The following is a 26917-nucleotide window of genomic DNA, read 5'->3' on the forward strand; positions in this document are numbered from 1 at the left end:
CTCTTCTTGCATCAACTACACGGCCCCTTATCTCCAGCGCCGATGGATCAAATGTCAGCATAGCGTGTGAGGGCGGCGCAGTGGAAGGCTTCCTTCCTGCGCCGCATACTCACTATGACACAGCATTTCCTCCACGCCGCGTGATGTCACAAACCTTCCGCCTGCCTCCTCTGCTGCAGAAGTCTGTCTCTTGGTGTAAAGTCCCAGACCAGGGGCAGGCAAAGGTTCAGGAGCTTCGTAATGGCATCCGCCCCGACTGACTTTTATCAACATGGATTGGCAGCCTAGAGCAGTATCAGACATCTTACATCCAAGGTTCCCCACACTGCACACATATTGCCCCAGCCTGCACACTCTACCACTACCTGGCCAGCAGCACCAGGGCAAAGCAGTGCTATGACTCATGTTTGGGAAGGGGGCAGGGCCTAAAATATGCACCATCACTAGATTTTAGGTAAAATATGCAATAACCAGTGAGAATGGGCAAAATATGCAAATGCATATGCAAATATGCAAATGCATATAATCCTGTCTCTAGTAATAACAATGTCAACTTTTTTGTGAATGGTACTTAGTAAAACAGCCATGGCCTTTTTCATCAGTGTTACTATTCTGTTTACCATCTCTATCTCATATATTTGATTAATGATGTCACGATAATTAAGTGTCACACACAACTTACGGAAAACAAAAGACCACCGATTAATATTCAGACCCATAAACAGTACCGTAAGACAAGTTAAAGTGAATTTGTCAGCTGAAAATAATTAACTCATTTATTAGAGCTAATAGTCCCATCTACCTGCGATTGAGATAAATTTCATGCAAAGTATTTGCTATTAAAGTGTAATTCCACTTAAAGATGATAAAATATAATTATAATAATTTCTTACATTCCTAATTACTTACACTTGAAATAGGACTTTAGCGATTGCACAACTTACAAGTGGCTGAAGCTGGCATTTCCTGGCATGTTATGATTATCTAACATGTCTCCGTAGCATCTGTAACCATGGAAACGGACGTTATGCAATTTTATGTGTTTTTTAACACATTTTAGTTACCCTTTAAATCTTTGAAAGTATTATGTAATCTTTCAATAAAACCATCATGGGGCCAATACTAAACGGCATACTTAAATGCAGGGCTATTTTTCAGTAGGCTCCAGCAGGAACTGAGGCCCTTATTCTAGTTCACTCTTTCTGACAAAATATTTCTTAGATGGACAACACCATGTGCACTGCAGGTGAGGCAGGTGTAAAACCCCACCCAAATCTAATTATCTCTGCACAAGTAACACCTGTCTCACCTGCAGTGCACATGATTTTGTCCATCTAATAAATGTTTTGTCAGAAAGAGTGAACTAGAATAAGGGCCTCAGTTCCTGCTGGAGCCTACTGAAAAATAGCCCTGCTTAAATGATGGTAAAACCTTGGAGAGAAAGTAAAAGTAAAAAGTGTGGGAAGCACCATCCATTGTGTATATAAAGCCCCATGCCCACTGGGCGACCCCGCTGATGCTGACACACTTGCCATTGCCGGCCCTGAGGTGAGCGGCATGGGGGAGCAACGGTGTAGCATGATTATCGTTAGCGAAGTTAACAACGTTCAGGATGTTAGCGACATCAAGCGTACACACTAGAAGATAAATTAAAAGATAGCTTTCAGAACGGGCTTTATGAAAGATATCTATTACTTTATCTTCTAGTGCACAGGTTCTCAAACTCGGTCCTGAGGACCCCACACAGTGCATGTTTTGCAGGTCTCCTCACAGAATCACAAGTGAAATAATTAGCTCCACCTGTGGATCTTTTAAAATGTGTCAGTGAGTAAAGAGTGCTGTCGGGTGACCTGGAAAACGTGAACTGTGTGGGGGTCCTGAGGACCGAGTTTGACAACCCCTGTTCTAGTGTGTATGGGGCTTTAGGCAAAATGGGTGTGATGTTGCTACAGATGGAGCCACCCTCATCTATCCTGCATATGGCGTTTGTCCCAATAACTCGTTGTACCATGCCTGGGCACACGGCGGTGCAATAAGTCTCACAGCATGGCGTATGGTGTTACCTGTGAGTGCAATACCAGTGACTATCCACAGGGGCGGATTGGCAATTAAATCCGGGCCAGGAAACAACTTGAAGCAGCCCTGAGGGGTGGGGGTGCTAACGCCACTGCCGGGGGGGGGGGGGGGCGCTAACACTACTACGGGGGTTTGCTAACGTTACTGCTGGGGGGGGTTTAAGCTACTGCCGGGGGGCGCTAACACTACTGACTTTGGGGGGGGAGGGGGGCAGTGCTAACACTACTGCCGGGGTAGGGGGTGGGTGGGGGCTGTTGCCGCTGCTGACCGGGGGGGAGAGGAGCTCCACGCAGGTTCCATCCGTGCTGTGCAGCTGCTTCCGGCGCCACCGAACAGTGACCAGCAGCCGCATCCTGGTCACAAAGGCCAGCCCAGCATCAAATATGGCCACTGCATATATTCCCCTCAGCGACGCCAGCACCAGCCCTGGAAGAACAGTCGGCGGCCCAGCCAGGGGGTAATACGCACCAGCCCACCGGGATATGGCCCGGTTTCCCGGTGGGCTGTCCGCCCCTGACTATGCACCAGATGTCGCTTTTTAAAATCACCACCGTGCATGGAGATGTCTAATTCAATACTCTAGTGAAAGAATCCGCATTGCACGTGAGTGAAGTCTCCATTGAAAGCACTATAGCGCAAGAACTACTTTACCATACAATACTGTACTGAACAGTATGTTAAATAGACATTTTTCACAGAAAATACTATTGCTTAGACGTTCTTCTCCTTACGCTATTTATAACAGGCTATGCGATAAGCGAGCGAGTATACAGTATGGCCGAAGTACCACTGTAGCAGGCCAGATGGCTACTGTGATTCAACCAGGACTTCATGGGAGCCCACATCTATGGAGCTAATGATGGCATAGTTTATCCATGTGTAAGGGCATTTTTGTTTGTGTTTCATTATGCTACACTAGTTAAACACAGAATTACGGTACTGTATGAATAACGTACAGAACGAGCAGGCCAGACTCAAGCACTGAACGGCTAAACAAAATTTGCTACCAGCTGTCCCTGCCACCCATGGACTGTGGGTGGTGGGCTGATGGCATAGAAGTGTGAAAAATAGAATTAAAATATTGAGTTCTATTGTGGAGAAAGTCCCAGCAAGCCACCCCCCACATGGAGTACCACAAGTCACAGCATGCGAGGCATTAAGGGGCCCTTTGGTTCTTGTAGTTCGACAACAGAACAAATTCGTAAATAAAACACACACACAGTAATACAGTATAAGTTTAACCCTCTGCGGTCCAATTTTATTGGGTCAGTCACAGGTCCGGTGGGGTAGGCGCCTTCATCCTGCAGCAATCTGCACCAACACGGTCCAAACATTTGCACTTCAGCCCTGGTCCTGCCCAGCCGCCCCCTGCCTACATCGGCTTCCCCTACCCCTGGCTCTCTCAGTGGCGGGATTCAACTTTCAGAAAGGCGGCGCCCAGCACCTGCATTCCCCTCGGCCGGATTTCCCCTTGGTGTGAAGCTGACAGGGGCCCCTGCACTCAGTGCACACAGCAGGGACACCCACAGGGTTGGGATCTGCCTAGCCTGGACAAGCGGGAAGGACAGTAAGGGTCCCTAGGGGGAGCGATCATCCTCTTTATGGTGTCAACCTCAGCTCAACATTGGACCTAATACAAGCGCCAAGCCCGTCGAGTCTGACTCAACGTTGGACCACAAAGGGTTAAGGTACTTGTGTACTATCACGGCGCCCACGATAATTAGTTGCGCAATTTTTTATCGAATCGCATGCCATACACCCGATGGCATGCGATGCGATTTAAGCCCCCTATGCGATGTAAAATTGTATAAGCACCCTAATGGGTGCTTACAATGTTAAATGCACCCCCACGCCACCCCCCAAGTATAAACGTGAACCCGAAGCGTGGCGAGCGCAGCGAGGCCGCGAGGGGCGGTGGTACGCGTCCTCCGATCTTTTCATACCCCCACTATCCACGTCGGCGTGGATTTGATTTTATAAAGTGTGGCGAGCTCAGCAAGCCACCGAGCCCGAAGCATGGCGAGTGGACGCGTATACCTGTGAAGTTCTCGCTGCGCTCGTAACACTTTATAAAATCAACTCCCTGCCGACGTGGATAGTGGGGGTATGAAAAGGTCGTAGGACGCGTACCGCCGCCCCTTGCTGCGCTCGCCACGCTTCAGGTTCACGTTTATACTTGGGGGGTGGCGTGGGGGTGCATTTAACATTGTAAGCACCCATTAGGGTGCTTATACAAGTTATAATCGCATCCCATCGCATTATATGGCATTGTATGCCATATACAATGCCATATAATTTTAAAATTGGATGAGGAACATCGCGCGATATCGCATTGCATGCCTTATGGTCTGCCGCCGTGATAGTACACAAGTACCAGGGTTAATACTATATAAACACATACATACTTACCTTTAGGGTCCACTGTAGGTCCTCTTTTCCAGGATATAATCCATGGGAAACCTGTGAAAAAAAATATACTCACTGTGCCCTCCGATGTAGATCACATCCTCTTCATTCCACCACGAGTACCTTAAATAGTTCAATACTACAGTACAGTATGCTTTGGATTGTGCGTATTGAGATGCTCAATAAGTTAGTTATGGAAACAGGTTTTTTTTTGTGTGTGTGTGTGTGTGTGTGTGCATATTTATATTAAATGTAAATGTGTCATAAAAAATTCTTACTTAAATAAACGAACCCAGGTCTCCAAACCCTTATTCTGATCTAAGCGGTAACGGCCGCTTGCGGCCGTTCCGCCGATGTTTTCGCTCTGCGCATGTGCAGAGGGCACTCTGCGCATGTGCAGGCGAAATCGCCGCACATTTTTTTTTCCGCCGCAAAGGGGGTGGATAGGGGCGTGAGGGGCTACTTAGCCTCATTTCCCTATGCATACGCCCCGCGTTTCATGGGCGTTCCCATGCAAACGCGGGGCGTACGCATGGTAATGAGGCTGTGACGCATGTGTTGGGGGCGGGCATCTGACATCGCCGGATGTCAGCTGCCCGCCCCCATACATGCTTTCACACGGACAAGTGTCCGTGAGGTCTATGGGTGCGGGATCTGGTGGAGCGTGCGGCCCTGCCTTCGATGGTCGGTGACCATCGAATGCAGGGGGCTGCTCCAAGATGGTGGAGGCGTATCCCCCGCCATTTTCATGCGGACCGCCACATGTCCGCGTACGGACGGCCGTGGCGATCCGTATGGAAGGCGGGGATTCGCCTGCACGGTCGGAGCCGCATATGCGGCTCCGGCCGCACCAACCAGAATAAGGGCCATGGAGAGCAGCACACTTATCCACTAGCCTACAACACCTAGTGATAGCAATTAGCAACCCATGCTAATGAGTCAATGGACTGTTGCTTTAAAATTTTTGTTTGCGTCTGAATACACTAATTTTATTCACTGATTTAGCATAACACAATCAATTATGCTTATGTTGTATCGTCCACGGGACAATTGCTGCAACACTTTGGTTTGTGTTTATACTGTTTACAGTACAGGGGCAAAGGCAGGATTTTCAGAAGGGGGTTTCCAGAGGGGCGGAGCAAAGCACGGAGATGGACACTTGGGTGACCCAGTATATGCCGGGTCAGTTAAAGTATTATAGATAGACCAAATGTATATAAATAATAATAAAAAATAAAATAAATATATATATATATATATATATACATACAGGGGCATCAACAGCAGTGTAGGCCCCTGGGCATAACAATGTATTGGGGCCCCTACCGATCCTCCAGCGGTAGGGATGGGGGAAGCTTTGATGTCCCGCGGGTGGTAGGGGGTATTATATCAACCGCTCAGCATGTAGGGCCTGGATCAGTAATTTCCACTAATTACCCCTTTCCTGCACAGATGGTGGGAAATGAGGTGGGAAAAGAGGGCATTGGGCTGAATGAAGGGGCCCTGATACATAACTTCCAGGGTGGTAGAGGATGTTTAATATGTAGAGGAGGGGTGTATAGTGGAGTTGGCTTATTATTCATTATTTTCTGGTGGGAGGACAGCTTGCTTGACTGCAGATTCTCCAGTTCCCGGAAATAGATTTCTTAGATTTCGTAGAGAATCCCACCTACCAAATGGTACTGGGTACTAGGGGATCAGAGTTCAGGAGGCAGAGCAATCTGCCAACGAGTATATAAAACTACATACCAGGTGTGTGGAGCTGGAGCAGTAACCAGCTGCTGGAAGGCTGATATCTCTGGTTCGGGGAACAGTAGAGACAAGCTACTAGTGTCCATCAAAGGGGGAAAGTCCCAGCTTTTGGAATATACCCTCAGAAAAACTGAGTCAGAAAGAACCTGAAATATCTGACTGGGAAGAGCAATTAACAAGCTTGGATGGGGACCACTGCTTTGAAGTCAGATATCTCTGGTTCCCATGGGCCGATTTTTAAAAATCTTGTACTTAGACTCCTGGGGGGGTACTCAAAACCCCCCCTGCGTGCGCTACTGCAGTATGCTATTTTTATTAAATGATTTGCCTGGGGAGACCCTTACGCACGCATGCACATGCCTAATGCCAATGGACTAATGCTTTAAACCGTTAATTTGCATCTTAATACACTCATTTTATTTACTGATTTAGAGTATTGTTTTCTTTTTTTGACTCTCCAGCTGACCACTGGGCTGTATTAGTGGAGCATTATCCAACCAGTGGTGGAGATGTGTATTGCATGCTGTGTATGTTGTCATGCCTCAATCCGTCTGTGCGCACTTCAACTGTGGCGCAATGAAACCCATGTCTAGGAACGTTGCTGGGATGAATAAGCATGGCTCCCTCTGTATTTGCTGCAAATTGTGTCCAGGGGCAAAAGTAGGATTCTATGGGGGAGAGAGAACTGTACAGTAATTGTTTGTTGACATTGTAACAGAATTACAATAAACTATAGAATTTACACCGAAAACAATGTCAGTCACAATAAAATGATGGAATATAGTAACGTATTATTGAAATATAAGCTACATAGCAGCAGTTTGTATTTTAAAAAAAAAGTAGAATATGTGGTAGTCATTGGCCATATAAAATAAAATGTATATGGTCATACAGTTAAAGTAAATCCTATAGATTGTAAGATTGCGAGCAGGGTCCTCATACCTTTGACTGTCTGTAAATATACAGAGAAACAAGAAGAAAAAGTGGACTCTTTTTGTGGGGCACGCTTCAAAAATAAGTTAAGTCAAAAATGTACTTTTATTTTGACAATTAGGAAAAAATTGAGACGTTAGGGCCTATATAGCTAGGCCAGATTTAAAATTCAGATAGGCAGTGAGCTTTGTAAATAATATGCTATGCACTGAAAATAGTTCCTGAATATGAACCAGAAATGTGTGTAGGCCTGAGACAATTTGTTAATTCACAATAATATCAGGTATAAGTGAAAGTTTTAAGGTGGGGTTGAGATTTACCCAGAGTCTAGGAGTGTATGCTCCTTCCCTTTCTTAAGGGAAAACTGGGGTTGGATTTCCCACAAAAAAAAGGGAAACTGCTGGTATGATAAGAGTCAGGCTACCCCTTTTACACCAAAACGCCGGGTCGCACCCGGCTTTTTTAGACCCAGGTTCAAGCCGGGTGCGACCCGGCGTTTAGTGCAATTTACACCGCGTGGACAGCCCGGCCCGCACCCCCCCCCTCCCCTCCCGGTGCTTGGAGATGACAGGATGATGTCATCTCCAAGCGCCAATCACAGCTGCCGCCGGACAGGAATGCTGCTGGGGGCAGCCCAGCACTAAGGTAAGCTGCTGGGCTGCCCCCAGTCACTGCACGCCCCCCGCTGTCGCACAGGAGGTGAATGGATGCCGCACACAGGCATCCGTTCACCTCCCTCCCCCGCCGCCGCTGCTGTCTGCAGGGTATAGCAGACAGCAGCGCCGGCTGTCAGTGTCAGGCTGACAACCCGTCCAACCTGCGGACGCTGCGGTCCGCAGGTTGGACGTTCCCCATTCATGTAAATGGGAGCGGGGTCATCCGACCCGGCGTTCCCATTTACACCGCCCTCTACCCAGGTCCTAGCCGTGTTCTACCCAGGTCAGGACCTGGGTAGAAGTCCCGTGTAAAGGGACACGGCGTTAGGGATTTACACCGCCGAAGATCCGGGTCTGACCCGCCGCTGACCCGGATTTTTCGGCGGTGTAATTTAGCTGTCTCTTTTGTCAGTCACATGCATAGTGTACATAGTGGTTAATAGTATCAGATAACAGATGTTATAATGTTTCTATCTTAAGCTGTCTCAATCGAACTCCCATACAATGTAACAGAGTGTATGAATGTCAGTGTCGGAGCTTCATTGCACTCACCCCGCTCATACAAAATTATAGAACAGATCCCCCAAAAATTGCATGGTGGAGATAGGGCCAAGACCTTGCTTCAACATGAAGCAAGGTGGATTTTTGATTTGAGAACAGTTTTTCCCGAGGGTCTTAATGAGAATCTGCCCTTGTCATGTTTTCTGTAATTTTGTTTTTATTTTTATGTGTTTCTGTTACTTATTGATACATCCAAAAAAAAAAAGGATTTTTTGATTACAGACCAGACTTTTCTATTGCTCTCTACCTGACTATATATCATGTTCTTGTGCTGCGTTGGAATATTCAGTCCATATCACTTGTATGTCTTATTCCTTGTAGACATAGGTGTTATTATCTATTAGATATTTAAATATACCCCCTGGTCTTATAGCGTTTTTTCCTATTTGACAGCTCTACTGCTGCATTCATCGATTAATAGGTACGGATGGTGTAATGGTTAGCATTACTGCCTGACAGCACTGAGGTCATGGGTTCGATTCCCACCATGGCTCTAACTGTGCTGAGTTTGTATATTCTCCCCGTACTTGCGTGGGTTTCCTCCGGGTACTCCGGTTTCCTCCCACAATCCAAAAATATACTGGTAGGCTAATTGGCTCCCAACAAAATTAACCCTAGGATGTCTGTGTGTGCGTGTATATGTGGTAGGGAATGTAGATTGTAAGCTCCACTGGGGCAGGGACTGATGTGAATGTTCAAATATTTTCTCTAAAGCGCTGCGGAATATGTGTGCGCTATATAAGAAACTGTTAATAAATAAATAAATAAATAGTATGACCAGTCTCGCTTATATGTTTCCTAATATGTCATAGATATGGTGGATATGACCTTATTGTCTGCTTTACAATATTGTACCAACTTTGTTCCATGCTGTGGCTCATTTTTAAATGTATGTGTATTTGTTCACTTTTATTTAGATGTGTGCAACCCGTCTCCCGAACCCGGAAGTGCTGTGTCTGAGTGCATAGTACAGCAAGTTTCATCACACCAACGTCGCCGGCTGGTGATGCTGGTGGACCTGGAAGAAGGAGGCGGGCGGCTGACACATGGTGCAGGATATAAGGTATGTTTGTACAGTTATGCAATTGATCTTGACAAAGGTTTATTAAAACCGAAACGTTGATCGTTTAAACTTCTGCCTCTTCGCTGCTTACTGTTTGTGACCAAGACCTACGAGTGCTGCCCCCCGCCCGCCGGACTACACAGTATATGGTTGCCGCAAGGCTGCTTGGAGGAGGCACCGGGGCAATTACTATTGTATATTGGAGGGCCGGGTCATCTCTACAATATATATATATATATATATATATATATATATATATATATATATATATATATATATATGTTATAATTTTTAATTATTTATTCCATCTGGAAATCCCCCTTTACAAATCCTTTGTTTGCCCCTGCAGCCTGTAACTCAACAGTCAGGAGCTGATTGGCCGGTGATAAAGTACCAGGCACATTATCACTTCTCCTCCCGTATCACTGCTTCATACATCTACCCCAGAATTACTACATGTCTTGCAAAGATTGCTTAACAAGAGGAGTCATCCTATCTAGACCTTACCCTTTTGTTCCTCAAAGATACTGTAGGAACTTTGTTTCCTATCACTTAACAGCTAATGAAATAGTTGAGTATCTTTACATTATAGAAATCATAGATCACTAGCTGTGATTTAATCAGAAGGGTCCAATATAAATAGATGTAATAGTCAATTGAGATTCCACGGCACATATAGAAAGGAGAAAATCATTTTATGTGGCCGCACACAATATTGTTCCAGTTCATGAAAAGAAATTGTAATAAGCCTCAGATACTTAGAGCTGTGCACATCTATATGAGGGAGATGAGTGTAAATTGAATTTGTTGCATCCTGAGTTTTTCCTAGACATATAAATGGGGACTATATATATAAACAAAGAACCTTTGTTAAGCCACCATTGAAGCCTTTATCTCCATCTCCATAGAAGCAGTAACATCTGAGCTAAAAGCTGGAAGATAGAGGAATACAACAATGCATATTTATCATCATCAGACCCAGCTCGGCCACTAAAAAAAATAAAAATCACTTAATCCTTTTATTTATGAACAAAATGCATCTGCTCCAAGGATACTGGCCCAGAGTGGTAAGTGTTAGCTCTGCAGCTCCTCTAATGTGGAAATAAAGATTAAAACAGATTTGATTTATAAACATCCTAGCATCTAATGTGTGACCTTGTGCATGTATGCAGTTTACCACTTATCTAAACCTGAAATGAAGACTCCGAGGTTTGGCAGAAAGTGTTAGCTGTATTTATTGTTAAAGTACTTTAAGCTAATTAATTTGATTATAATTCATTTATTAATGGTGGCCAGGAAAGAACGGCTAATTATTTAAGCTCCACCCACAACTGACCTACTCAATCAAACATTACCCTAACAACAAGCGGTATCCGCTCAGCCTTCTACATTGACTGCCCACCCGCCCGGTTGGTGTCGCTGTCCCCGAGCGGGTGATCCAGCGAAGGCCTATAGTCCACGAAGGTGAGCGCACCGAAAAACAACTATTTCAATCGTCATTTAATGAAGACCTAAATTAATTAACCGTCCGTTCTTTCCCGCCAAACAGCCAATGCAATTAAGTACCCACCCACCGTTAAAGACAAAAGGCAAGGGAGGGCGGGAAACTGAGAACAAAGAGGAAGTTTCCACCTCTTCCTGCAACTGATATCCCCAGCCAGTGGCGTAGCTACGTTTTGGGCGCCCCCCGCCGTTAGGGGGGGGCGCCCCCCGTCGCCGCCCCGCCGAGCACCCCTACCCCGCCGCCCCACCGAGCACCCCTACCCCGCCGAGCACCCCTACCCCGCCGCCCATGCAAACCCCCCCTCAATCCCAAACAGCCTTACCTATCGCGCTGGTCCCGGCGGCTCCGTTCTTCTGCTGAGGACCACCAGAAAATGGCCGCCCCCATACAGCAGACAGTTTCAGAGAACTGTGTGCTATATGGGGGCGGCCATTTTGTGGTGGTCCTCAGCAGAAGAACGGAGCCGCCGGGACCAGCGCGATAGGTAAGTCTGCGGGGGATTGAGGGGGGGTTTAACTATAGCACCGCCGCCCCCGGCGCCCCCACATGCACAGCGCCCCCCCGCGGTGGCGGGGGCTGCGGTGCTATAGTTACGCCCCTGTCCCCAGCTAACTTTGCCATCCCCTGCATCCTTATTGGATGCCGAGTCACATGCTTCCTTAAGGTCCACACAGCCTTTGATGTTTAACCCACCACATGCCTATTGCAGTCATCCCATTATTCTTCTTAAAAATGTTCTTTATTAAAATTGTAAGTATGTATTTTACAATGCAAATGCATACCTTTTTTTTATACTTTTTTATTTATTTAACGAAGAATAACTGTTTTAATGCTTTTGTTCTGTCTTCAATGTCCTGGGATGGTGTAATCAAATATGGAAGCATGACGATGCGGGTACCATTGAGATATTCAATAGGCTTCGCCATGCAAAGGTGTTGGGAATTTAGGCTGGAAACATTTATTGCTAGCAATAATGATGCTATCACATATGGCAACCAGGGGACTCAATACAGGATGAGACAGTGGAAGGCATTCACCTACAGGCACCAGCCATAAAGCAGGCAGCTGTCCCTGACCCCTTCCATTGCTCCAGGTTCTGTGTTATGTGCCCCAGAGCAGAATTAAGCATGGAGCTCTAGGGACATGTCCTGAGGCCCTCTGTCTGGGTGGAAGTGAATGTAGAGGATGAATGTGATCTGCAAGAGGCAGGGACATTTCAACAGCAGCCGGCACCTGTGGGAAGATACTTTGTGTTAAGTACACACTTCCCCACCCTAATGTTTCCTCTTCCTCACAGCTGGGACATGAGGAATATAGCAAATGCAGGAGGGGTTTCCAGTTGCCTGGAAACTTCCCCACAGTCTGAACAGTGGCCACTACATGCAGTATAAAGGGCAGGATAGAGCTGCCGCACATGTGCAATTGCAGCAGATTTCCCTTCCAAGTCTGTTATGTGTATGAGTCTGTGGATCGAAGTGCTCAATCATTGCACCAGAGAGAGAATCTCATAAGTGGCTTACTGTGATCATTAGGCCTACATATGTCTGACATTCTGTATTACATAATCTGCACTTTGTTTGGAGCAATCTATAGTTTGTTACATGCTACTTATGCATCCATATGTCTAGATGTTGCTGGGATGGTTTGTTAGCAGGGGCAGTTTGGGCAGTTTGGGCAGCTGGGACAACTGGGCTGGATCCCCCTTGGCCGGTCCTGTTGTCCCCTTAGTGGCCTTCACTTACTCCTCTGCCAGGGCAGCTGCCGCGAACGAAGCTCAGCTCTGATTGGGCAACATTAGGAGACAGCTTCTGCTCCTCTACACTCATCTAACAGTGGGTGTCCCAGACGGACTGGACAGCCAATAATTGGAGGAACCGGAGGTTTGACAGGGGTCACTTGGGGAGCAGCAAATCCCTACACTTGGAGATCTTGAGTCCCTACAGTGGGAGACTTGCATGAGTTCCCCCATGTTTGTAGTGAATGTGAGTGGAGGCGGCACCAACAATTATCTTTCCTCTAGGCTCCTAGTAAGAACTTACACCCCTAATAGTAACTGCTGTTTTTTATTGGGCAATTTGGTAATGAGCCCTATCACCAACAAAAACAAAAAAAAGTGCAATGGAAATGCTGTGCTGAATAATAAAGTGTTAAATAATAAAAAATAAAATGGGATACTTATGATATCCCAGCGTTCAGGATGCCGGCAGTCAAAAGACCAACCCATGTTTCCCGATATGGAGAATACCAACAGGGGCCCCATATTTGCCCTAACCTCCTACATTCCTATCCCAAACCACTCTTGCAGCAGTCCAATTCTGACCCCTCCCAACGGCAAGCCTGATTCTCACTGCTAGTGCCTTACCCTAACTCGACTACCCCACTGCCTAAATCTAGCCCCCCCTCCCCCCAGCTGCAACTTAGCCCGCCTTGCATACTTACTGATCGTTATGCAGGCTGTTGGTATTCTGGTGTTGGCATCCTGACCCTGTTCAAGGTTCCGACGCCCGTCTGCTGATGGCAGTTGGGATGTCATTGTCATTATATTGAACGCTGGCATCCTGACTGCCAAGATGCTGACCGCATACCAATAAAACACCCTTTTGGCAAATATAAGTCAAATATGTTGGAAATACTGTCGCCAAAATTGTGAATATACTGTAGACCAGCAAACCTTTAACAGCAGATCATAAAAACTGTCTCACATTAAATAACATATATTCCCTCTTTTCCATGACAGTAGATTGAACAACACTGTCAGGATTGCACAATGCATCACTGCAAGGTGCTAAAACGCATTATCTATCCACTGGTACGGATTGTGGCTAGAATCTGATTATAAGTGTTCTGACAGCCCCGGGGCTACTACGCCCCTAGAGAACCCCCACTAACACCTCCACCACTAGTGTTTACTTTTGGAGTCACAATGGCAGACATTTAAGGGGACAATAAACAATACAAGGAGCATCTCAGATAATGATTCACTACAGTATGTAAAAGCACTCCAGATTATGTGCAATACAGGAATCATTCCATATGTTACCATACAAAGCAGAGCATTCTACAGACTGCTATACAACGCAAAAAAACATCTTGTGATACCATACAATACACAGATCGTCTGAGAGACCACCATGCAATACAGAGACCACCATATAATTCAGAGATCATGCTAGCGACTGCGGAATAGAAAGCATTTTTCTGTCTGCCCCATAATATTATTCCCTCCTCATTAAGGGCCTTATTCTGGTTCACTTGCAAAGGCACAATCACTCTCTAATGGACTAAACCATGTGCACTACAGGTGGGGCTGAGGTAATGTGCAGAGAGAGTTAGATTTGGGTGGGGTTTGTGCTTCAAACTGATATCTATATTGCAGTGTAAAAATAAAGCAGACAGAAACAATAAAACACCCAAATGTAACTCTCTTTGCACATGTTACATCAGCCCCTGCAGTGCATATGGTTTTGTCCATTAGAGAGTGATTGTGGCTTTTCGAGTGAATCAGAATAACCCCCTAAATCCTCTTAAAAAAATATTACCACCTTCTTCTTCATCATCATCATCATCATTATCATTATAGGTTTAAGCATTTGCCTAGGGCGCCGGCCACTGGAGAGCGACACTTTGTATGGAAGTTGCGGCCGCTGCACCCTCCGTAGAGCCAAGTTAGCGGCGCCCATGCCCCCCCTCCTCCCGTGGACCAGGCCGGAGCAGGTGTTGAGCAGAGGAGAGGGGTGGGGTGTCCGCACCCCCCCCTGACTGGGTGAGCAGAGAGGAGAGGGGGAGCGGAGGGGGCGGGTGAATGAGGGGTCGCCTGGGGCGCTGACAGGGCTTGCACCGGCCCTGATGATACCAAATCTGTGCAGTTGCCCATTGTTCACCATTACCAGCCCCTGCTCACTGCACCAGTGTAAAGAATAATGTGCATATTTTGTTATAGGCTGTGATGGTGCCCCCTAGCTCTCGGCACCATAACCTGCAGCCTGATTACCTATTGGTTCTCTGTACTGTTTCACCCACAGGATTACACGTTGTGACCTTTGAACAAAGCACTCTGTTATGTACTCAGTGTTTCAAAAAGATACATTATTTAGTTATCCTATTGATGATAGATAACAATGTTAAATGAGAAGTCTTTTACAAAATGAATTTGTATTGTAACCTCCAAACAAGAGACCGCACACTGTGAATCTCAATTACTATCACATAATAACACGGTTCCGAAGGCTACAAAGCAAAAATTGATGAAAGCGATTAAATAAGCAGAAAGCAGCATTTCAAGACCTCTTTGTCAAGGGCTGTCATTATATATATTAACATATATGTGCTCCCCATTGCAAAGAAATAGTGCTCAGTTCCTAGAATGGAAGGTGGTACTGAGTATTCGTGCTTTGCACATAGTTTAAGGGACAAAATGTGATTTTTCCAGTTTTACCGATTTGCAAGTGGTAAAGAATTAAGGTTAGAGAAAAACAGGCGAAACCTGTATATTGTCTGTAGGCTATCAGTGATGCTGATCCTAATTCTGAAGATGAGACTGGACGTACTTATCAATATGATAGTAACAATTGCATACCCTCCAACTTCTGAAAGGTAGAATTCGGTACACTACCAAAAGGGGGCGTGGCCAAGGGCAAATGGGCGTGGTTACCGTAAAGGGCGTGGTCATCCCCTTTCCGAATGTGTGGGCATTTTTGAATAAACATGTAGCCAATCAACACATTATATATATATATATATATATATATAATGTGCCCACTCACTGTGTGCCGCTGAACCGCGCTCCCCGCCAGCTGCAGATAAAGTACCAGCCAAGTCCTGCCATGTTACAGGCATGGGGCAGTGTATGGGAGCCGCTTGCTTAACAGCCAGCACACGCAGCATCGCCGTCTACATGCTCCCCACAGACACAGGGAGGAACGTTTTACAGTGTAACTGCATTGGTGCCTTGGAGATGTAGTCCCGTCACTCACTCAATCACAGCCGCTTGCTCAGTGACATCAGTGACCAAAGACTACATTTCCCACAGTGCCGCACGGGGTGGCATGGAGTTTGATCCGGGTAGACAAGGAGGAGGGCGGACTGGGACTGGTCCATGCGGAAGCCGCCTGACGTCAGCGCGACGCACGCGCTGCACCGATGGGAATATCTGCCGGGGCCGATTGCTGGAAATCGGTACATCGGTGCACTTTGATTTTTGCCGGTACAGACCGTTAAAAAAAACTGTACTGTACCGGCAAAACCGGTACAGTTGGAGGGTATGCAATTGTCTATTGCAGTTTCCAGTAGCGATAAAAAAATTGCCATAATTCACCAGTAAACGTTTATCGGAGAAGATGAGCCTGCAGTCATGGGCGTAAATTTTTCTTGTTTTGGTTTTGGCCTGTTAAATAGTGCCTTTAGGAGAAATGAACTTGAACAGCAGCTCTAACTAAATAGTCCCCTGTTAGTGGGACAATGGAGTTAATAGTTTTAAAGTTTGTTTTGTTGGAAGTGCTAAAACTAAACTTTAGAATATCCATTTTTATATTGAAAAATCTATTCAAAAGATTCTACGTTAAATACAATTTATTAAGAAAATTTGGTACTTGTGTATTATCACGGCGCCCATCGCATCGCAGACCATAAGGCATGCGATGGTATGCGATGCGATGTTCCGCGATGTCCCCCGATGTCATACAATGTTAAAATTGTATGGCAATGTATATGGCATACAATGCCATACAATGCAATGCGATTATAAATTGAATAAGCACCCTAATGGGGGCTTACAATGTTAAATGGACCCCCAAGCCACCCCCACTATGAACGTAAACCTGAAGCGTGGCGAGCGCAGCGAGCCCGGGAGGGGCGTCGGTACACGTCCTCCGACCTTTTCATACCCCCACTATCCACGTCGGTGTGGAGTTGATTTTATATAGTGTGGCAAGCGCAGCGTGCCACCGAGCCCGAAGCGTGGCAAGCGCAGCGAGCCCCACGAGGGGACGCGGAAGACATGTAAAGTACCGTGTAGCAAATTGCCATCTTTTCATGGTGAAGTGGAAAGTGAACTTTTAAAATAAAGTTGTTGTTTTACATTTGGTGTCAAAATATCAGGAATTTTATTCTGAGAAGGGGCATGCTATTTTTATTCATGTGCTTATAGCACATGAATATAAATTTAATTTTAAAAAAATATATATATATTTTTTTACACAGAGCAGCCAGCAGGGGGCCGGGAGCCGAGAGCCGCTCATTAGATATTCATATATTCACTGCACCCGATGTGCACGATCGGGTGCAGTGAATACCTGGTCCCCTGTTAGCTCTCCCGGGGGGGGGGGGGGGGGGCAGCCTGAGCCCACCTCCCCCCCCACATACATTCTGGGGCAGGCAGGGAGACTTCCATCTCCCTGCCTGCCACCGTCCTCAGGCTCCCTGCGGCGTCCGCTGCAGGGGTTCACACTTGCCGTCAGGGGCAGCGAGCCCCTGCGACGTGGAATAGGGGGGACAGTGAGGCTCCGGAACACGGCGGGCAGTGGCAAGTGTGCAGCGAATCCTAAACAGGATTTGCTGCACGCCGTCAATATTCTCATTGAATACGGCCCTAAGTATTGTGGGAGCATTCACATCACAGGCATAGGCGTGCGCAGCCCATTTTATTAGGGGGTGCACCATTGGAGGGGCGTGTTCATCACGCCTACTGGGCGTGTCCATCAAAGCCTACTGGGTGTGTCCATCACGCCTACTGGGCATTAATGCAAACTAAATAGAAGGTGACTTATTTATGTATATGGGCTTCAGAATTAATCATTCCCATCACACACTTGAGAAACAGGGACAGGGCAAAAATATACACTGTAATGGCCATTACACTTAATGCCACACACCATAATGCCCATTACACATAATGCCACTCACCGTAATGCCCATTACACATAATGCCACTCACCGTAATGCCCATTACACATAATGCCACTCACCGTAATGCCCATTACACATAATGCCACACACCATAATGCCTATCACACATAGGCCCTTATTCTGATCTGTGCGGAAATTCCCGCATTCTTACGGAGCGGTCCGCACGCCACGGTGTTTTTCCGCATGCGGCCATCGTCCGTAGAAACGCCCACGTGTCCTCCGCATTCGGACGGACTCACTCTTTAAGAACAGGGCGTGTTTACGGACGACATACAAACCATGCGTGTGCGGGAGAAACACTCCGATTCGGCACGGTATTACAGAGTATTACAGAGTATGCTCGGGAATACCGCATCCGACCGGGAGCCAAGCGGTGCTACCGCACGTAAGCGGAGTATTTACGCCAAACAACCCACTATGAAGTATCTTCTGCAAGACATCACATGACCCACTGTCCATCTGTGTGCTATTATATTTTTGTTTTATTATTATTTATTTTGCTGCATTCCTGCCATGTTGTTTATAGTTGTGATGTTTAATTTTATGGTCATTGCATGACAGTGGCATTGAGTGTGACATGAATATAAATAAATGTGTTTACTTTACCCAAAATGTGTGGTTTCATGAGTACATGTCGAATACACATGTGTATTGCTAGTATTAATATTCTGTCATGTCAATTGTTAGCAGTTTTTAAGTGTCTGAGAAGTACAGCATATGTGGCTGATGAGTAAGGTTTCCTTGAAGCAGCAATCGTTTCAATTAAAGCACTGACAAGCGTCCTATTAGTGAGTAATGAGTAAAGGAGTAGATTGTATTGGGTTCAGGTGTTAATGGTTGTAGTCATTAGGCGTACGTTCGCCTACCGCATGAACGAGTGGTGTCCGCAAAGCAATAGTACACTTGTGGACACCGCACATTTCAGCCCTTTTTGCTCGCGTGCATTCGGAGTGGTTTCCGAATGTACGCCCCCCAACATAAGTGTACTCCCCCGTGTCCGCCCATGTTTCCGCCCCGTTTTGCCCACTTTGAAACTACGCCCATGTGTCATTCCGCATGACGCCCATAATACGCCCCTATTTCCCGACTGATTGCGGTGACCAGTTTTGGACGGGCTTTGTCCGAACTGGTACCGAGTCAAGGCGTGGCACATGCGCGTTGCGTTCTCTACGCATGCGCAGACGCCGTAAAGACGCAATCCGTAAGAACGCGGTAAAGTCCGCATCAATCAGAATAAGGGCCATAATGCCGCACACAGTAATGCACATTACACATAATGCCACCCAGCATAATGCCCAATACACATAATACCACAGACCATAATGCCCATCAAACATAATGCCACACACAGTAATGGACATTCCACATTATGCCAGGGCTTGACGAATTTTTGTAAAATAGGGATAATAAGGACAGTGTGCGCTGAAGGCGCGTGCCAAAAATTCACACTGTAATGCCTATTACACGTCACACCCACATGCCATAATGACCAATACACGTTATGTCACACACATTATACCAAACACTGTAATTCCCATTACACCACAAACTGTAAGGCCCTTTACATATTACACCACACACCGTAATGCCCATTACACGTTGTGACTCACACTGCCAAGCCCGTTATACCTCACACTGTGAAGCCCGTTATACGTTGCGCCTCACACTGTGATGTCCATTACATGTTGCACCTCACACTGTGATGCCCATTACACATTACACCACACACCATGATGCCCCTTACACATTGACCCAGACCACGATGCCCATTACATCTCACACCGTGATGCCCATTACACATTACGCCTCACACTGTGATGCCCATTGCACATTATGCAATAATGCCCAGTACACATTCCACAATGCCCATTACATATTATACTACACATTGTAATAGCTATTACATATGATGCCACATAAGTGTCGCTGGGGGCCCCACACGCTGTACACCCTTCACCCATTTAATTCTACTCACCTCATCATCGGTCCGGCAGAGCAGCGGTAAAGACCACTGGGAAAATGGCTGCGTGGTGACCCATATTCACATTACACAGCATGTAGTGACCCATAACCACTATACACAGCATGCAGTGACCCATATTCACATTACACAGTATGTAGTGATCCAAATTCACATTACACAGCATGTACTGACCAATATTCGCACTTAGTGACCGATATTCACATTACACAGCGTGTAGTGACCCATATTCATATTATACAGCGCTCAGTGACCCATACTCACAATATACAGTGCGCAGTGACCAATATTCACATTATACAGCGCGCAGTGACCAATATTCACATTATACAGCGCACAGTGACCAATATTCACATTATAGAGTGCGCAGTGACCAATATTCGCATGTAGTGACCCATTTTCACATTACACAGCGCATAGTGACTAATATTCACACAGTGACCCATAGTCACATTACATAGTGCGTAGTGACACATATTCATATTATACAGCGCGCAGTGACCATTATTCACACGTAGTGACCCATATTCACATTACACAGTGCATAGTGACTAATATATGTATTATATGTATACGCTAGATGTACCCCGAGGGATATAGACGCAGGGAACATATATTCGCTGAGCTGTGCAGGGCTTAGGCAGCCATCAGCTGCGCCACTGGACCCCCAGGTGGGTAACAATATAGGCTGAGACGGTACAGTTATCATACAGGGAACACATACCTGTCGAGCAGCACAGAGCCTAGGCAACTAAAGAAAAAAATTCTTATTCACGGCACCACTGGTCGCCGCAACAGCCCTGCCTGGCTGTTGCGGCGACCAGTGGCGCCGTGGATAAGATAATACAGCAGGGACAGTACGGTTAATACAGCAGGGACAGTACGGTTATCACACAGGGCACACTTACGTGCTGAGCTGCACAGCGCCTAGGCAGCCATCAGTGGCACCACTGGTCACCGCATCAGCCAGGCAGGTAACAATACAGCAGGGACATTACAGTTTTCACAGTTATTTGCGGGCGGTGTTCTACTTGCTAAGCAACAAAAGATTGTTGCTTAGTGAGTGATCCTGAATCAGGCCCCCTGTTCCCCTCACTACATTCTCACACACAGCTCACTACCTCACAATAAATGTCACACTCCCTGACTCCCCAGTCTCTGCACACATTACCTTCAGGCTTCAGCCAGGAGCCAGCCTGGGAACCTGCCACAGTGACAGAACAGTAGGCAGGGCCGCTGCAGCTGCAGTGTGGTCTACCCGGGCACAGGAAAAGGCAGGGGCGTGGCCTAATCACGGACCCCCGTGGCCACGCCCCCTTTTGAACACTCGACTCGTGCTGTGCTGACTGCTGCTGAAGGAGCCCAGCCAGGCCAGCAGCAAAGCGCAGGTACTGCTAGCCGGCCGGGGGAGGGGGCACTGCCGCTGCCGGTCATTAGGAGGTGCTGCAATTGTGCGGGGGGTGCCAGTCATTAGGAGGTGCCTGTGCACCCCCGGCACCCCCTGTGCGCACGCCTATGATCACAGGCACACACATATTGTATGACGTGGCCAGATGTATTCCTGGAGAATAAAAGTCTATGAAGCTAGAAAAGGCATATTTAATCTTGGTTTTCTCAGAAGCACGGATTGAAATAAAAATTCAGAGTAAGCCTCAGGTTATTTTTATTTTGTTAAAGCTTTTTTGGGTAACTGGTTTCTCATTCTTCCCCTATCTCTTATCTGCCCAATCCACACACAATAATGGAGGATCTAAGAGAAGGATCTAAGAGGAGGATCTAAGAGAAGAACGGCAGATCTTCAGCAAATAATGGGCCCATCACATTGTGCGATTTCAGGGTATTTTCTAAGCGATCTCACTAGATCACTTAGAAAATGCCCCTAGATTGCTGCTCGTGTAGGGCCATAGTCATAGTGATGTGTGGCCATGCGTGACGCTATTGCTCCAGCGATTAATATCCAGCATGCTGAATAAATCTAGATTATTGCTGTATAGCGCTGTGTGCTGAGCGATCTGAGCATTATAAGTGATCTAGCATCGCTCAGAACGCTCATCGCTGTGTGTGGGCACCTTAAGACTTAAAAGATCTCAATGTCAATTAAGCCTAGAAGCTGAAAACAATCAAATCTGATGGAATAGCAGTGGCAAACGCAGGATTTTCAGAAGGGGGTTTCCAGAGGGGCGGAGCAAAGCACAGAGATGGACACTTAGGTGCCCCAGTATACGCCGGGTCAGTTAAAGTATTATAGATAGACCAAATGTATATAAATAATAATAATAATAATAATAATAATAATAATAACATTTTCTGGTGGGAGGACAATTTGCTTGACTGCAGATATCTCCAGTTCCCAGAAAAAAAATTCTTAGATTTTAATGGAATTAAAAACTAGAAAATCCCACCTACCAAATGGTATTGGGGACTAGAGATCAGAGTTCAGGAGGCAGAGCAATCCGCCAACGAGGATATAAAACTACATACCAGGTGTGTGGAGCTGGAGCAGTAACCAGCTGCTGGAAGGCTGATAGCTCTGGTTGTGGGAACAGTAGAGACAAGCTACTAGTGTCCCTCAAAGGGGGAGAGTCCCAGCTTTTGGAATATTCCCTCAGAAAATCTCTAAGTCAGACAGAACCTGAAATATCTGACTGGGAAGAGCAATTAACAGGCTTGGATGGGGACCACTGCTTTGAAGTCAGATATCTCCGGTTCCCAAGGGCCGATTTTTTAAATTATTGTACCTATGGAAAGAGGGGACCCTCAGCTTTCAGCCCAGGGCCCTTAGACTCCTGGGGGGATTTCTGGGTACTCAGAAACCCCCCTGCGTGTGCTACTGAATAGAACAAACATGATCTGATGTATGGAACCTTTTGGATGCTGAGTCAGAAGGAATTTCAGGGTTATTATTACACTATAAAGGTGGTAGAATATAAACTCTAACAAAGGTGAGGTACAGTACCAAGCTGTCACCAATGGCTGCGCTGAGATCTATAAATCAAAAGATTGAAATTAACATGGATACATGTATAAAATTGTATTCATCGAAAAAAAATCCTCGTATATGGTATTGAGCACATAATAATAATATAATATACAATAATAATTCATAAGGACTAAAGGTGGCCACCCATACACGGTACAATATTTCCGTCCATTTTGAACTAGATTGCATCGCACGCAAATCGCATGCGATGTGATCCGAAGCTAATTCAAAAAGCACAGGCTGCACAGACTTTATATGCTGTGCAATGGGATGCCCATGGGAGCGTGCATTGCATCGCATGGCACCTTCGCACCAGGTAAGGGCACCTTAAGGGGTCTATGCACTCAGCCTTGGTGAAAATGTATGTTTGGCTACAGTGATGCAGCTGAGGTGCCTATGTTCCGCTATGGAGCATGCACAGTGGCAATTATTAGGTACGCATGGTGGTCTATAGAGCATGCACAGTGACGTGGCTGAGTCACGTATGATCAGCTACAGAGCATGCACAGTGACGTGGCTGAGTCACATATGATTAGCTATGGAGCGTGCACAGTGACGATGATAAGGTGTGCATGGTGGTCTATAGAGCATGCTCAGTGACGTGGCTGAGTCACATATGATCAGCTATGGAGCATGCACAGTGACGATGATTAGGTGTGCATGGTGGTCTATGGAGCATGCACAGTGGCGATTATTAGATGCGCATGGTGGTCTACAGAGCATGCACAGTCACGTGGCTGAGGCCCGTATGATCAGCTACAGAGCATGCACAGTGACATGACTGAGGCGCGTATGATCAGCTACGGAGCATGCACAGTGACATGACTGAGGCGCGTACTATCAGCTACAGAGCATGCACAGTGACATGACTGAGGCGCGTATGTTCAGCTACAGAGCATGCACAGTGGGAGGAAAAATAAAATGGAGTTGTGTGGACTGAATACATGCTATCTGATATATGAAAAATTAATTCCGAATAAAGGCGCTTCCTTAATGGGCACTATGAGAAATGGAATCACTAAAAAATACTCTCCTTTTTATGTTGTTCCTGTAGTTGATCTTTCGTCACTCCGTTCCGCTTCTCTCCACTTTTTAACTCGAGACTCGTCCCGGAATATATGAATGAGAGAAAAAAAGGGGGCAAATGTGTAGAATTGTTTCCACCAGTTTAGATGCGTCCTATCTCTATGACAGTGATGGCGTACCAAGACTCACTATTTAAATCATTTAAAAAAGCACATCAAGGTTTCTTTGAAAGAATGGGGTTGCATACCCGTACTCACGGTGGATAAGACGATTTCACATACGTAGCAGTTTCTTTCAATTTTTATTTTAATTCCATAAAAACTTTCTGGCATACAGGTACAAAAATATAATAAAATGCTGCTATGTACCCGGAGTGGGGGCAGTGGTGACTCGGAGTCCACTCCTCTGCCGTAAAGTCCGGATCCACGACAGATGTGGACAACCTTGTCCTCACTTACCTCCTCCTCGATGGGTCCAATAACAGAAAAACACTAGTTCAGAGTCAACATGTTTCGAGATCCTCTCTCTTCCTCAGGGCTCTGACTAGTGCTTCTAAGATGGCTAATTTATAATATATAGGGCTCCACCCCTTCATGTTCCGTCCTCTCTGACCGGAAGTCTGTTTACGTTTTCTAAACTTTTTAATTCTGACTTCTACAGTCCTGTTATTAAAATGTTTAATCCCCACTGCTTCCTTCTCGATGGAAGTCTCTTTGATAGAGCTTTATCCGCTCCCCTTTGTATGTTTGATGGCTTTGTTTATGTGAGACACGCGGCTGGCGTCTCCGTCAGCTTCCGGCGGCGTGTATCACGTGTTGCCGCTCACTTCCGGTGCCGCGTCTTTCGTATCACCGCGTTGCTTCCGGTTCCAGCGATTCCATCGTGCCCTTAGCTTGTAGGTGGTCCTGAGTCATGTGACCACTGCCCGGACATCTCAATGGTGATTCTTATGTAGCCGTCGGCCATGTTTTTTGTGTTTTCAGATTCTTTGAATGTTTCTTTGGCGTCCGCTGGACCCGAAAGCAACGTGGTGATACGAGAGACGCGGCACCTGAAGTGAGCGGCAACACGTGATACACGCCGCCGGAAGCTGACGGAGATGCCAGCCGCGTGTCTCACATAAACAAAGCCATCAAACATACAAAGGGGAGCGGAGAAAGCTCTATCAAAGAGACTTCCATCGAGGAGGAAGCAGTGGGGATTAAACATTTTAATAACAGGACTGTAGAAGTCAGAATTAAAAAGTTTAGAAAACGTAAACAGGCTTCCGGTCAGAGGTCCCCTAACCGAAGAATTATTACCCTGGCTGGTCAGTCCTGCCAGGGGTTCCTCCCAATAAAGGGGATCACTTCAGGCTTCCCACATCCAGGGCTGAAGCCCTGGGCTTTGATAGTAAAAAAAAGAATACAATAATATAAAATGAACACTTCTCCCTATGGTGGGAACCACCTTTACTAAAAATCGTACCCTATTACATCATGCCCGTTGGGTTCGCCTGCATGCTCATAGCTGATTTTGGGAGAGTACACAGTAGTATGCTTCTACCCTATGTAGGTGAAGTAAGAAGTAGTGGAATTCAGCAAGGGGGTCTGAGGAGAGGTATCACTGGTGAGTCTACAGATTACTTGTAAATGGTATATATGTACAGACAGGAGTGTTTTCATGTAGCTGTCAGTGGATATCTCCTCATTTAAACCTCCAGGCAACTACACTTTTCTCACTACCAGCTAAAAGAAAACGGATCTGACATCCAATTATTACCCTGGGTGTTTTGTTCTTGAAAAATCTGCTGGAATCCCTGGAGGCAGTGGGATCATACTGTGATCCTAGATTATTGTTCCAAACTGCAAAACATTTGCCTTCGCAGAACCCGCTGTGAGTGATGGAAGGGATGAGGACAAAGAAGAACGTGTTTTGATAGATAAATTATTTGTTAAGCACTTTTCTTTCTAAAAGAAAATATGACTTATTCAGAGTCTGCTTTATTTCGTCTTATTTATTTTAAATATGAAATATGGGTACTTATGTAATATCTGGACTCCCGTTTTTCTTATGAGACCGCGTCCCCTCGCGGGGCTCGCTGCGCTCACCACGCTTCGGGCACGGTGGCTCGCTGCGCTCGCCACACTATATAAAATCAACTCCATGCGTAGTTGGATAGTAGGGGAATGAAAAAATGGGGTGCATTTAACATGGGAGTCCAGATAATACATAAGTACCGAAATATGCATATACCTTCACATTTAAAAAATTCCACAATCTCCTTTTTTGAAGTACTGTAATCAATGAGACCCTAAAGGTAAATAATTTGGACAATAACCCATATTACGTAGATCTACAGTACATGTATCATGATTTTTAAGCAGCAGATCATCTGCAGATTTACCAATAGTTTTAGAATAACAATGGGAATAAATTCTAAATAGGACTGGTTTTGGAAACAGCAGCAGTATTATTGGAGTGCGCCAGATTAGTAATTATTACTACCACCACCCAACATTAGCAATGATAAAAATAATTTATATATTATTCTTCATGTGTCCAGCACAGGCGTATGATCACAATGAGATACACAGTCCGTTGTACAGAATGGTCTTTTATTAAAAAAGTTAACGGGCGCGTTTCATCAGAAGGACTTCAACAACAAATCATGGATCTAATGATTGGGATCCAGGCATTGAGATATGCTTTTTATAACGGTTTATTTTTCGAATTGTCTAGCGAAAAATCTGACTTAGGCCAATTTTAGAGATAATGGAAGGGCCCAATATGCATCTATACTGGATAATAAACAGTCATAATAAATCACTTCTATGATGAAAATTCTCCCAAAGAGACCACAATCAACTGTATAGCAGCCTTCTCATCCACAGTCAAAGAGGACTGGTTTTGGTCTTATTCCTATTTCCATTTTAAACTATCAGGGTATTTGAATGGTTCTGCGCTAGTGAGACAAAGCATCTCTTATATATATATTATATATATATATGTTTCCTGGAATGCTGAGATGGTTGCAGGCATTGTTCACAGCCTAGATTGCGCTGATTCTTTTGTGAACAAGGGGACACCCAAACAG

The sequence above is a fragment of the Crinia signifera genome, chromosome 4, assembly GCF_055691185.1.
Source record: "Crinia signifera chromosome 4, ASM5569118v1, whole genome shotgun sequence".
NCBI lineage: Eukaryota > Metazoa > Chordata > Amphibia > Anura > Myobatrachidae > Crinia > Crinia signifera.